This window comes from Oxyura jamaicensis, chromosome 4 (assembly GCF_011077185.1).
Source record: "Oxyura jamaicensis isolate SHBP4307 breed ruddy duck chromosome 4, BPBGC_Ojam_1.0, whole genome shotgun sequence".
NCBI classification, from domain to species: domain Eukaryota; kingdom Metazoa; phylum Chordata; class Aves; order Anseriformes; family Anatidae; genus Oxyura; species Oxyura jamaicensis.
Genome location: NC_048896.1, coordinates 8,238,698 through 8,253,213, shown reverse-complemented (window position 1 = coordinate 8,253,213; position 14,516 = coordinate 8,238,698). Strand labels below are relative to the sequence as shown.

The following is a 14,516-nucleotide window of genomic DNA, read 5'->3' as shown; positions in this document are numbered from 1 at the left end:
AGTAGTTAATATCGATTTTACTTAATTTGGAGTCATTTTGTGTACAGATTGCACCTAGGATGCAGGATAAATATTTGCTTCTTGAAACTGATGCTGAATTCAGGCACCACAGTCTTGGGGGATTAACCTGCCTGAGAGGGGATCACATGCAGAAGCAAAAAATCACAGGAAGGTCTCAAATTTCCACAGATGGGTTCTTGCAGTTACCTAATTTGCAAAATGAATGAAAAAAATAAATGAAGACAAAGTAAAAAGAGTCCCAAGCATATTTAAAAAAAAAAAAAAAAAAAAAAAAAAAAAAAAAGAAGCTTCAGGGCCAGCTTCCTACATGGAGCCTCCCAAGCAGCAGCACAGGAGCACTGAAGGATCTTCAGGGAGTGATCTCATAGTCCAGTGAAACAAAGAAATGCTCATTTCACAGTGTGGGTTTGCAAAAGCAGATTTACCAGGGATAGCAAATAAATAATTCACAATTTATGAAGATGTGAAGATAATTTTTCCTTCTTTTATTTCAAGGCTAGTCCTGCAAGTTGCAAGAGTGCGTACAGCAAACATTCCCCTCCAAATAGAAATGAAAAATGAGGGACAAGGCAAGACTTCCACTTTCCAGATATGTAAAAGTATTCCTAAAAGAAAAAAAAGAAAAAAAAAAAAAAGGTAAAGAAGGGAAAAGAAGAAAAAGGTCACCTTTCTCTCTGTCTTCCTCCTCTGCCATCACAAATCCACAAGGAAACAGAATATTCATGCCATATTACACTGAAACTTCTGGAATAAAATAAAAATCAGTATTTAAAATCTGGATGTTACCACACACATTTCAGCAAACAAACCTTGGCTGAGTTGTATGTAAATACAGAATATTGAGCACAACACTGTCTTGTTGCTTCCTGAGAATGTTTAGGGTTTTCAGTATTACAACACTTTGCAATAACTAAAAGGAAAAAAACAAATAAAAAAAAAACAGGAAGCTTGAATTTCTTCCTCCTGATCCCAAATTCTAGCCAGTTGGGTCAGATGGTCCCAGGGCCATGTTTTACCAGGGCTGGTCTGCTGGCTACACCCTGTGGTTGCATTATCATAGACACAGAACACTCTTTGAATCCCGACTTTGTGGGAGACAAGCTTGCTGCCAGTCCTGCATGTGCAGTAGCTGCCACTTCTCCAGATTAAAATAGTAGCAGCTATTTTAATCTGCTGTTGGAATACAGCTGAAGAAATTCCTTGCAATGACTTTCTTCTCTTCCTAGCTGACTGAGCAGCATGGCAGGGAGGGCACGTGCAGTTAGCAACCCCTGGTCAGGTCCAACCTCGCCCTGGACAAGAGAGTTGTATTTTGAGGAGCTGCTAGAGATGGTACCCACTCTGTGCTGCAGTCACCCCTCTGGCTGGTGAGCAGTGCAGACTGCCCCTTCTCTGTCCGAGCCTCCTGCTCAGCAGTTTGAGGTAGGTTTGGGATGCTGCAGGGCCCCAGGAGGGGTGGCTGGGGACCAGCAGCAGCCCCACCACAGCCCTAGCTTCCCCTCTTCCCCCTGGTGCCAACTGGAGCAATTTGTCCTCCAGGCTGGGGAGTTGCACAATCGAGCATTTGCCTTCTGTTTTGTAAAATCTCACCAAAGAATGCTTAAATAAGAGGAGCTAACAGATGACCTCTTCCTTGTCTTGGACCTTTGTTAACTGCTAATTGATCTAATCGGGAAATAAGTGGACAGAGGAGAGAGGGTTAATGCTTTTGTTCCTGCTCAGCCGAGGGTGGCAGGGTCTGCTGATGTTGCGTATGCACCATGCTGTACCGATGCTGCATTACAGTACATTACAGCAACATGAATTACCTGTGCAAGGAAATGGTGAAGACAGCAATTATTTTATTGCATAGGACTGATTCCATTCCTTCTCCTGCCTATCTTCCCCTGTTAAGGATAAGTGACATGTAACAGTATGATGCTGTGCTCTAAGGAGTGTACAACAGCACCTCTCAGCATCAAAATTCAGCACATCTCCTACAAGGAAATGCATCCTCCAGCTTCACAGAACTTTTATGAACCTGACTAGGTCCCAGACTATATTTTTATATAGCAGTGGTAAATCCTTGTAGTTGTTTGTGTCTGAAAATACTTGGGAACAAATTGAAACACTTCTGTATACTCTTCCAGACTACCTGATTGATGACTGTTCATACTCTTAGCAGACTGATCTTGGACAGCTTCAGACTTGGGGTCTCAGTCCCTATCTAGCAAAAATCTCTTGGCTGGAGAGACTTGCCACTGACTGTTGGACCAGCTCCACATGCTTATGTGAGCTGAGGAGTTCCAGGAGCTCCCTCAAACTCTGAATTTTCAAAAACTGAGGATATGACCCCAGATAAATTAATCTGCCAAAGAGCTGGGACTGCCAATTGGAGGCTGTGACACTAAACAGAACACTGTAACAAACAGAAGAAAAATAAGTTATTGAAAATGTTTTCTTTCATGCAAAGAATCAAACTTTAAATGATCCCATCTGTCACTTTCATCTGCACCCTGTTCCATTGGCTGGATTTTGCTCATTAAGATAAATTTCAAGCCAGCGGATCATTTTTACCTTCAGGGCTTTGTTGAAATGTAGTGTTTGGGACTTCCTCCCCTCCTCCATTTTTGACAGACATGACAGAGGAATAAGTGTATTTCTTTTATGCTGCTTTGCAGTTGCATGGAATAGCTTTGACCTTCCAAAAGCAAAAACACCACATTCAAATTCCTCCTCCTTTCCCCCATGGGATGAGGAGCTGGCCAAGCCCCTCCAATAAAAGTTTCCCATTCGACCTTTCATCATAAAACCCTCTTTTCTTTATTACTCCCTCTCCTCAAAGCTTCCCCAGCAAGCCTCCAGCCCTTTAAAAACTTGCGCTGGAGAGCTTCTATGTTGTGCAAATGGTTCAAATGCCTTTGTTTCTTCCCTGAAAAGACATAAAAGAGATTTGTTGGATTCCTTACCTCATAACCAAACACAACTATATACCGTGCACTTTGCATGTTACAGCTCCCCATGCTTTCCGCCCGAATGACTTATTTTACTGTAAGTGTAATTAAGCATTGGAATGGTTTCATGAGGGATGGAATAAATCATCTGCCACTTAAAGTCTTTAAATCAAGACTGGGTGTTTTCGGTGGGGTCCTGCTCCATGTCTGGAGCACACAGAGGCTCTCGCAGTGCATTTTCCTAACTGTATTTAATCACACGGTCATGGTCAGCCTGGGTATTGAGGAATTAGGGGATGGGCGGGATGGCCTTTGTCATGCAGGATGTAGGATTAGTTTAACTTAATGGTCTGTTTTGGCCTTTAAATCTATGAATAGAAAAGAGGAAAAAGAAAAACAAAACAAAACAAAAGAACAAAAGTCTCTATTATAGCCAGCATGTTTCTCCCTTCCGAACGCAGAGCCAGAGGGACTGCAGGCCGCTGGGGTTACAAATAAGTGCTGGAGAAAACCAAGCCACCCCCGTGCCCAGGCGTCTGCACCCAACCCCCTAAAGCCCAGGCAGCCTCATGCAGCCATACCCAGCAGCCCAAACCTGCTGGGATTTGCTGAGGTCTTACAGAAAACAAGAGGCATGAGGCGTGCACAAAGCTCAACTGACTTTCACTTCTTTCCCCTCCCCCTTGATATCATTTATGTGTTTCAGAACTGTAAGCTTAATGCTTTTTCTATTCCTAAATTAAGCTAATTAAAATTTTAATCTGGTAGACATTATCTTATAGCATAATTAGAAGAGAGCTTATAGTGCAGTAGTTTGGTTGGTACCAATCCTTTTTACTTCAAATTGTGTTTCATTAATTGAACGGAGCTTAGATAGGTGCTTGTAAGGCAATAAGCTAACTATCTGTTTTTAACAAAATACTTCATTTTCCCAAGCAACTGTACCTGCTCTGATGCCACGTGCTTTACACCAGAACAGTTTTCCCTCAGCAAAGCACAGGTGATTACACCCATTACAACCTGGGCACTCTGGGGACTGCGGGCACCCCTCGTATGCACCACTGCAGACTGCCTCTGTAGCAAACACTAGCGATCCTCTTTGGTAAATGACAAACACAAACTCTGCCCACTGACTGGATGATGGTATCTTCTTAACCATGTGTTATTGTATAATTAATTACTCCCAGAGCTTTATTAAGTCCCAAAGAATCTTTCTATAGACTAGACTGGTATTACTCTGCCATACATTTTAAAGAGATTACTGTTAATTAATTAAACTCGTCTGCATACCTAAAACTCAGCTAAACCCTCTATTGTGCCATCTGCTGTTATTTCAGACATGTAGGACTTTCAAACTCCCATAGAAATATAAACAGATTAATGATCTCTACTCAGATATAAAACAATTTAAAAAATAAAATGCCTTCCTACACTTGCAGCAGTGCCCTGCATGGAGAGGGTGTTGGGAGCTGCCCAGGGCATGTGGAGAGCCCTTCCCATGGGCTGTCATCCCACTGGGAGAGAATTTCCCTCTGGGGCTATCGAGCTGGTGCTTTCCAAAGACACTAAATTCCCTGAAAGTGTAAATAAAACATTCAACCACAATTTATCTACTCCTGGGACTAAGGCACCCAAAACGGTTAGCATAAATCACTTGGAACATTTATGATCTACTGACAGATTTCCCTCCTAAAATTGGAGCCCGACACACGTAAATCTTCACAAAAGCTCCTCAAGAGTGGAGCCACGCAGCAGCAGAGACGCCACGGAGGGCTGGGCTGACATCCTTCCCAAAGCCCACACTGTGCACGTGGGGCACAAGCAATGCTTCTTGAAAGCAGAGTGCCACCCCCAGCCTTTTCACCCTGCATGGTGTCACCATCCCTGGACACAGCCACCAAATCTGCACAGGAACCTGCACAGTGTCTGAGACCAACAGGGCCAACAGATGATCTACGGGCTCTTGTGGCTCCCGGAACAGAAACAGTGAATAGCAATGCTAGTAATGAGCCTGGCCTTCCAGTTGGCCAAGACACACTAGCTGGAGAACTTCTTGTCAGCTTCTTGTCAGTAAAAAATTTACAGGAAAAAAAAAAAAAAAAAGCTATTTGTCAAAAACAGTTCCACAGTTCTTATCCTTTGGATAAGAATTGCCATTCTACCCCCCTCCCCGCAATGAAAACAAACTAATTCAACCATAAGAAATCTTGGTTTTCTACAAAAGCATACATGAAAACTTACAAGAGTATTTGGAAGTGCTATTTGTTCATTTCTCAGGTAGCAGCTGCTTCTGAAAATATGAATATTTTTAGCAGAAGGTTGCAATGAATGTTTAAAAAAAGAAAAAGAGCAGTTTCCACCCAGCTCCCCTTCAGGAGCTTGTTTGGGAAGAACAGTACAACACTAGCTGGTTCACACCCTGCACATTTCCAGCAGGGTCTCCTGTGCAGCAGCCACCTGTGCAGGGATGCCCAGCTGCATTTGAGATTGCAGGGACACGCTCACACCACGGAAGCAAGCTGTAAGGCACAGCATGCCCAGGGAAAGCTTGCAGCATTGTTGGAAGCTGGGCAAGACCCAAGGAGCTCCCATCTCACTAAGCTGAGCTTGGGTGCTCACCTGCTCATTCAGATCTTGTTTGGAAATAGGCACAATGTTGCTCCACAGCTCCAAACAGATAGTGCTGAAGCAGGATCACTTTTCTAACCAATAACTCATTTCCAGAGTAGTCAGTAACTGCACAAGGTGAGTCCCAGCAGCCTCCCTGTTTGATTTGCACACTGGTTTTGTTCAGGACGTGGTCCCTGCACTGCCACCTCTCCAACACTGGCATTTTCCAGGCTGGCAGCCAAAGGGATGCTTAGGCAGATATTCATGCAGACAGAAAGCTAAATCTGGTTTGCATTACACTTGCTCCAAGAGAGGCTGGATGGAGAGCAGTGGCTTGCATGTAGGCAAGGGGACTGAGCCAATACATCTTCCAGACACTGAGAGTTTGTTTGCACTTTCTGGCAAATGCCATTTGTTTGCAATGAGTGTACCACCATGCTTGTGGAAGGGAATGGTCTTGGCTGACACCAAACCCACCACCTTCCTGCCAGCATTGCCTCTATAGGTGGGCCTCTCAGTAAGGTGCTGACAGATCTGTCTGTATATTCTTGACAGTCAGTACACAACATGCATCTGTTATGAAGCAAAAGGTTCACACCCCATTGTATCACCCTTCTTGAATACCCTTTCAGGGGCACTGAAGCATGGGATCACAGCACTGTTGTTGAGGAGGGAACTCCAGAGCCTCTAATCCACCCCTCCACACCCCGAGCAGGGCTACAGCCAGCACTAAGTGAGCTCGGCCACAGCTTTTTCTTGCCAGGGTGTGAAAACCTCCCAAGACGCAGATGCCACCACCTCAGCAGATAACCAAGGACGCACCCCTATCAAAGGGAAAAAAGCCTTTCCTAACACCCAGACTGAGCCTCCGGAGCTGCTGTTGCCCCTTATAACATCATTTACCATTACCAAGAAGAGTCCAGCTCCATTTTTTCTGCATCTTCCCTGTAGGCAGCTGTAGGCTGCTACTAACTCACCCCTTCACCAGTCTAACCGAGCCCAGCCCATCAGCCAGACCCTTGCAGGTCAGGCATTTCAGCCCCTGAACATGTCCACAGCCTTCCTCTCCAGTTTCTCCAGTTAAACTGGGATCAGACAGATATGACAGTACAGGTCTAGATCTTGCCCTGTGCTTCGCAACACAAAAACCACTCCCTTACAGGCAGCCAAGCAAGAACTATCCAAGGCCACCACCAAGGGTGGCACAGGGACCTCCCACATCTTCTCTGACAGCAGCACTGAGGCATCCAAGTGAGGCAGGCATAAAATAGAGACCACTCAGTTATGATTTTCCCATTCACTGAGCTGTCTGAAAGCTGCAGCTTGGGTAGACATTAAAGCAGCTACAGTGTCCGGGGCCCAGCAGATGCTCGCTGTGTGGTGGCATCCCACCACATCCTAAAGCATTTGCAGCCTCCAGCCTGAGTGAAGTCCTCCCTACTCATTTAACCGCTTAGTTTACACAGCAAAACAGCTCTGCCAAATGTCTTCGCATCACACCAAACAAGCTTGCCTCAGATTTCAGTGTGATTTGTAATCAGTGCATCAGCCATCAGAAGTGGGTTATTAAAATATCTGTCATGATGAACAATGCAAAATAAATGCAGATAAATTGTATTACTCTGGGTCATTTAGCTTTAAGTGCAACAGTCTCTGTATTTTTTTTTTTTTTTTGCCACTTAAGCGATATGCAGCATGAAACAGCACAAATAAATACAGATGTAGAGAACATTAGATACACTTTGTGAGAGCAAATTATGCACGTTCACATTTCATTCTAGTTAGATCAAAATTAGATGGTTTTCCTCCATTATCTCAGTGGATACACTAAAAGCCAGTGATTTATGAAAGAAACCGGTGTGAATGCCATTATAATTGATTAACCTAAGAGACTGGTGACCTACTTATAGGTATACAAATATGATTATAATTGTGCAGTAAGTAATTGAATGTTCTGCAGGACTTCTTTATAATGTGACTGTAATGCATAAAAACAAGAGGGAGACAAAGGGCTTCAACCCTGTGCAGTGAGCTGCGATCCTCGGAGACGTGCTGAGAGCTTTCTGCTCCTGTCGAGGTGGATAGATGTCGAGGCCTTGCAGAATCAACCCCCTTCCGAACAGCAGTGTTTTCCCATCAATAGACTATCACTCGGACAAGAGTCTCCAGCACACTTCACAGCTGGGATAGCTTTTGACACATTAGGCAGATCTCATCATCTGGGAGATGCTGTGCACAGGCTCCTCCCCATTCACCGGTGCTGGAGCACTTCATCAAGCATTTCCTTTGGGTCAAGAAAGGGGGAGAGACAGCTCCAGAAACCACACAGCTACTAAATGAAGCTGTGGGTCTGTATTTCTATACCATCCCTTTGCAATGAAAGTCAGCACTGCTGCAGAGGGTTTGGGAATCTGCCAAATTTCGGGTCCCTACCAGCTGTGACTGAGAGCCCACCACAGCTGCTGCGTCTACTAACGGGTACGAGCATCCGTGCTGACTGTTTTACAGTCACAGGCAGAGCACAGAAAAGCACAAGAGCACCTCTCTGCCCCCCATGGTTTGCAATCCACAAACAAGACAAGGGGCAACAGATGGGGACAGTCCCCATATGCCGGCAGCTCATGGGCTGAAGCCCAAAGACCTCACCTAAACCGTGCTTATGGTCTCCCAGTGCCTCAGCAACACACATACCACTAGACCATGTACCAGTATCACCCATTGCACTGCTGCTAAAGCTCTCACAGCAATGCGTGTCACACATTTTCCTGCATCTTCTACTGCCAGTCGCTTCCTCTGACTTAGTTTCTCTGAACTCTTCTGCATGGAGGCAGCCGAGCTAACCTCTGACAATGACACACACACACTAGCTCTCTGCAGAGCAAATTTCCTGATTCCTAATTTGAGTGACTAAATATACTGAAGCCCAGTGATGAATTATTTAAAATCTATGCAATTTTTGATGCTACACACAGAATTAGACTCGAACACACCCCTGCAATCCTGAGTCTCTCTGCCTAAAGCTCCACCATGGAAAAGCATCCATTTAAGCCCCCTGGGATAAATGATCTGTTACAGTTCCCTGGACTAGAAACCCTGGAGATGATGTGGAAGCCAGGACTTGGTAGGATGGGATTGAGTTAATTAGCACTGTGTCTGATGAGAGCCATAACAGCATAATGAAACAAACGAATATAAGCAGTCTAAAATGACTCCAGTGGATTGATGGGTGCTTGCTGCTGTCTGTGGTATGGGTCAGGACCATGACAGTGCATGCAGGGCAATGCTTCGCTCACTCTGAAGGAGACAGGTGGGGAAGAGGGTGCTAGTAGGGTCACGGGGGGCCTGCAAGACCTTTGTGTGACAAGCTGGGGACAGACAGGTGAGAAGCATTGCTAGCAGCCCCTTGCCACCAGGGCATACCCTGCTCAGCATCAGCCCTGCTTGTGGAAAGTCAGAGCCACCAAGCCCTAAGTCACTGTGTAGGGGCCAGGTCAGGTCCAGCATGCAGCTCCTGCAAAAGCAACAGCCAGGGATGCACTGTAGCACCAGGAACACCTGGCTCCCCACGGATAACCACTGCATTGGCTGAAGGTGCCCCACTGCTGCCGAGGAGCCCTGGTAGGGTTCACAGGACCCCCAGCTCCCATGCATCCTGCCCCAGCCTCTTGTTGAGCTAACACTGGCTATGGTCATGCCCTGCCCTGCAGAAGAGTGGTACCTTGACTCCACTGCAAAGCACAGATTTAAGACGTGTCCCAGAGAAGAGCATGTACCCCACCTCCTGAGGAGTTACCTGTAAATTGTGCACACGAGAGACTGGATGAAGATGGCTGCGCTTGAATTCTGCATCCATCCTTTCAGATGTCAACAGCCGCTGTGGGGTGACTGACAGGTTCTGCTTTTTCTGGGTGTTTTGCATTCCTTTCCATATTCAGGTGTCTGGAAGATGAATACATCGACCACAGCAATGCTGTGCTTGGGAGAGGTGCCGGCTTCTCAAGAGTAAATAGTTCAGGAGATTTTTGTCGTCAGCATGAAAATACTGACACTGCCCGTATGGATAGCTCTGTTATCGTGCCTCAGGCAGGTAAAGAAAGCATAAGGAAACAGGGAAAGCCACAAGTCAAACCTGTGCTTTACAGCAATCAGGCTCATCTTTTTAATTTTCAACCTTCTCAAAGCCTAACTTTGACCCAAATGAATTAGTAAAGGACAAATAGAGCCGCCAAGTTGCAGTATTTTGAAGCAGAGAGATGTCTCCTAGCTTAACCAACTACTTCAGCAACCAAATGTAACATGCATTAAAGTGACAAAGGATTACAATGCAGAAGAGCATGCCCTATTTTTAGCCCATATACAGGCCTATATCTATGTCCGCCACAGGGAACTGGAGTTGTGTGCAGCTGATGTATCTAGTCCTGAGCACAGCCTATCTACCAAAAACTAGAGAGAACTGCTGGGGACAGATAGTGACTATCAGCTGAGCTGGTAAAATGATACCTGCAATTTTGCTTAAAGAAGAGAAGTAGCTATAAAAAAAGAACACCCTGGCTCTCTATCCTCCCTGTTTCAGACCTCTGCTCCTTCCAACTGCAGCTCTGCAAATGTAAGTGTAGTGACCAGCCTGCTAATATGGACTGTGGGGCCAAATGAGTCTCTACAGGGAGCACCTGTGCCCCTCTCATTTCCTCCACAGACAGCAGCTGCTCCTCCTTCCTCAGTGCTGCTTTGAGCAACAGTCCTGCAGTGAAATAATTCCAGCTTCAAGTCTGTTGCAGAAATTAAAAATGACTTGCTTTTAGTTGGATGCAAGGCTTACTAATTACCCAGCAGTATTCGGGTGGCAAGTTTGCCACATGAATAATTGCATGTCCACAAAAGTGTTCCACTGGTAGGATTATTAGCAGGAAAACAGGAATTCGGTTGGAAAGCATTAATAAACCCTGAAGACAACAGCAATTATGGTGATTGATCCACTATCCAAGTGTACACAACTCCTGCAGGATGGAGGAGCAGAGGATGTTGCACAGGAAGCGTGTTCTGAGAGCTGGGAAGGAAGGCAGGGTCGTTGTAGAGGTCAGGGATAAAAATTGGAACTGTCACATTCAAAGTTTTTTTTTTTTTTTTTTTTTTAAATGCTTCTTTTCCAAAGTGGACTCAAAATTAGATCATTTTACTAGTTTGCAGCATTTGCTACTTAGGCTGTTTTTTTGCTTTCCTATATTTAACATGGGCAATGGAAGCAGACAAGCTTTGTGTGCATCACAGGGCAATTGCTGTGTCTGGTTTCCCAGGACCAGCAGAAGCTGCAATGCAGAGACTGCAGATGCCCCAAGGAATAGCTTCAGATATGCCCAGTGCACTGCTGCTTCTGTCCCAGGAGAGTGCTAACATCACCAAATTGCTTCAAGGGCTGAAGGAAGAAATGCCAAGAATTTCTGCCCCAGAGATAGCAGTGAGAAGCAGCCCTGCAGCCCCCAAGGTGAGTGCAGCAGGAGGTGCTCCAGGCATGCAGCAGCAGTTCCCCTGCGGCCTGTGGAGAGGCCGTGGTGGAGCAGGCTGTCCCCCTGCAGCCTGTGGGTCCCATATGGAGCAGATCTCCATGCTGCAGCCCATGGGTACCACAGCAGAACAGATCTCCACACCGCAGCCCCTCCTTTGAGGAGCAGGATAAGGGAGCGCTTGTGGTGGAGTTTAGCCACCCATCAGGGTGAAAGCACCACATCACGTCCCACTCCCAGATCTTGGGTTTCCTCCAGTACCACACAACGTGGAGGTCTCTCTCTGCTGCAGGTGGGGGGGCTCATGGTGCTCATCTGCCCATGCTGATGCCTCTGCCACACTCCTCCACCCAGGCCCACCACTGTGGCTGGGTGCAGCCTGTGAAACGCCCCAAACCAATCTCATCACGGCATTACAGTTCATGCCAAGCTACACTATAGGGCATTGAGCTCATTGCAGTATTTTTCCTTCTGAAAGGAAACAAAAACAAACTCTCACCAGTTTATTATTTCAGCTAATTATATGAACCAACAGTATTTCATCTAAACCATTTTAGGAAAATAATTGGAGAACGTTCGCAAAACCCAAGCAACCATTTTTCTCCTGCCAGCATGGCAGATGCAAACATAAAGAGTAACATGTCCATACATCTCCAATCTCAACTTCTTATGAAACAAAATAAAAGCAATCTGGTTGTGAACTGATCCAAAGCAAATACAATATTTCAGAACACTCCACATTTAGTTGGTAGGGTTGATTTATATAATGCAATCTAAGGACCAGTGTGCAAATATGAGGGGAAGACTATTTCCCCTTCACACTTTCTTACCTCACAGACATTGTTTTTGTTCTGCATGCAAGTGAGGAGCCCTTGGCCTGCACAGCAGAATCCTTTAAAGGATGAACACGTGACAGGTTTGTATGGTACTCCCAAAAAGGGTTGTTTTACGAGCCAGAGGCTCTCTTTGCCATATATAACACTTCGACATTTATTGTGGGATCCATGAGATAATCACACAGGGGTCTTCAAAATGAGTGTTGCTGAAAGCAATCCCTGCCTGACTTCAATTAGCAGGTGCTATCTCTAGTCCCATTTTGCAGGTGGAGAGAGAAGGAAAGAAAGGGCAGCATCTTCCTCAGCGCAGCTCGACGTGCAGGCTGAACCACGGGCCGCCACTGAGCCCAGGACACTGAGACCCCATGCAGTGGCCTTGACTTCATCACCCACTCTCTTCTGTGCAAAGAGCTCATTTGTGTCTGAGGTTTCTGCCTCCCCTGTTTCGAGGAAGTGTTGCTCCAGCCATCGTTCCTGTCCCGTTACTAGCTTTCATGGTTAGTTTCCAAGATTTAGTGGCTTTTCAGCAGGCAGAACTCCTTGGGTTCATGGCACTGCAGTCCTACTTAAAGATAATTGCCAAAGTAAATCAGAAACAAGGGGGAACCTAATAAAAACTGGAAATCATATGCTTTAAAAGTGAAAAAAAAACCGGGGGGGGGGGATACTAAAAGGATAATTGCATTTTTCAGTAAGGAGGCCATTGAAGGATTTCCAAAAACAGTTCAGTCCCAGTCCTCAATTTGCTCTGTTAAACCTTGATCCATCATTTTGGAATGAGTCTAAGCATCCATTCCTTGGGGACCCGCAAGCTTTCTGAATGAACTCCTCCAGCCCTCCATCACGGACTGCAGGCAGGAGGGATGCCAACACCTGCTCCGGACGGAGGCTGCTGCCGCTGCTGCCTGGGGCAGGAGCCACTCCTGGCCCTTTCCCAGCTTAACCCCACTCACACCCCCTTCCCTGGGAGAACCAAAGCTTCATGTTGCTCTGAGGCCACGCACGGCCACGTTGCTGCATTATATCCAGCCTCTCTCAATGTCTGGGCTGCAGCAACCTCACAGCACCAATGGCAAGTGCGAGACATCACCAAGCTGGGTTTGCTCTAACTTACGCCTCCCAGGAGTGAGGGAGGTCAACAAGAATAAACATAAATGTAATGTTTTCTTTGCTGCTTTCACCTTGTTCCCAACAGTTACATCTGGCTGTGTCTGCACACAAAGGTTGTGGGGAGTGCACTCGGGGGGGCTGTGTCCCAGGGTACCTGCATTTCATGAGTAAGTCAAAACAGCCACGACGTGAATTAATGGCAGATCTTATGGCAATGCCAATAAACAGAGACACTAATTAATACCCGCTCATAATTCAATTCATTTAGGACTCAGATTGCTAACCAAAGCTCTTCTTCCCCCGCATCCGGCTGTTGCAGACCTTTGAGCAGGGCTGGATGTTTTCTGGCTGCTCCCTGGGCAGCGAGCTGCAATGTGAGCTGATTTACTGTCGCTCTGCCGGCGGCTGGGCTGGGATTCACGCAACGTTCAAGGCCTTTTCTGCAATGAAATACGCCCGACGTGGAGGTCAAGCAAACTGCGCTGTGTTGCATTCATAAGCATTCTTCAATTAGCGCTGAAGACTGTCTGTGGTCTCACAATTCAAATATTGAAAGTCTGAGGGTTGTTCGAGGTCGAGCATGGCTTCAGCTAGGGCCTAGCCCTCCATTTATTTTTTAAACACTGACTTGTCTGCCATCTTTATTTACCATAATTAATACTCCCGTAATGCGGACTCTCCCTGGACCTGTTCTGGGCTTTGCTGTACTCCTTGCTCTTGTGCTGAGTAGTGTTTGCCCACCAAAACACAGACGTGTCTTGATGACTTGGATTTGCAAAGGCCCTTTTTTTTTTTTTTTTTTTTTTTTTCTTATAGAATTCATATTATCAGCGCAGAAATTCCCCTTCTTGTTCATGGCAAAGTGGCCCACTCCACTCCAAATGAAAATGTGGATGATTCCATAATTACGCACTGGTCTGTGTTGAATAAGCCTGCTCAAATGCTGTTTTAGTTCTGTGTGGCCAGACGTTATCAGATTTATTCTATCTAGAGAAAGTCGCATCACAAATAAATAATTTCAGTGGTACATGGGAGTGCTTTAAAAGCAAATTATTTGGCGAGCATTCCCTTTTCTTCTCCCCCTTATTCAGCCATTTTATAAGGCCATTAACAAATGCAGCGTGAGCTAAAAGAGTAGATCTAGGAAAGAATAGACAACCTTACCGCTCTTCCACTTCATGAAGTTTTATTTTGAGTCCCTTCCTCCTCGTGCCCTCTAGAGACCTCATGTGCTGCAACGTCTTGCGAGTCACTGCTGCCGGCCCAGGCGGGCGGACAGACAATGAGGTCCCCACAAGACGGGCCTTTCCTGGTGCCTGCTCCTTGCTGTAAGCACAGTGCTGCCAGCCTCCTTGTGCACCACTTACACCTCACTTCCTCACACACACCTGTCAATGCCCCAGTGCTCTCCCGTGGTGAGGCCAGCCAACACTAGATCTGTCCAGCACTAGGACCATGCCACACTCTCAGGCAGATCAGCAAAGACGCATTTCCTTCCCCATTGA

At 46.1% G+C, this 14,516-nt stretch overlaps 1 long non-coding RNA gene across 2 annotated transcripts; it reads right to left on the bottom strand.

Annotated features, from left to right (window-relative positions):
- LOC118166142 lies at positions 1-9,644 on the bottom strand. 2 transcript variants are annotated; one of them, XR_004750366.1, is made up of 4 exons: positions 9,358-9,644; positions 5,196-5,244; positions 688-2,932; positions 1-207 (listed from the first exon to the last, which is right to left on the bottom strand). It is a non-coding gene; the product is annotated as an uncharacterized LOC118166142 (long non-coding RNA). The 2 variants fall into 2 exon arrangements; XR_004750365.1 differs by lacking the exon at positions 5,196-5,244.
- Positions 9,645-14,516: the final 4,872 nt, after the last annotated feature.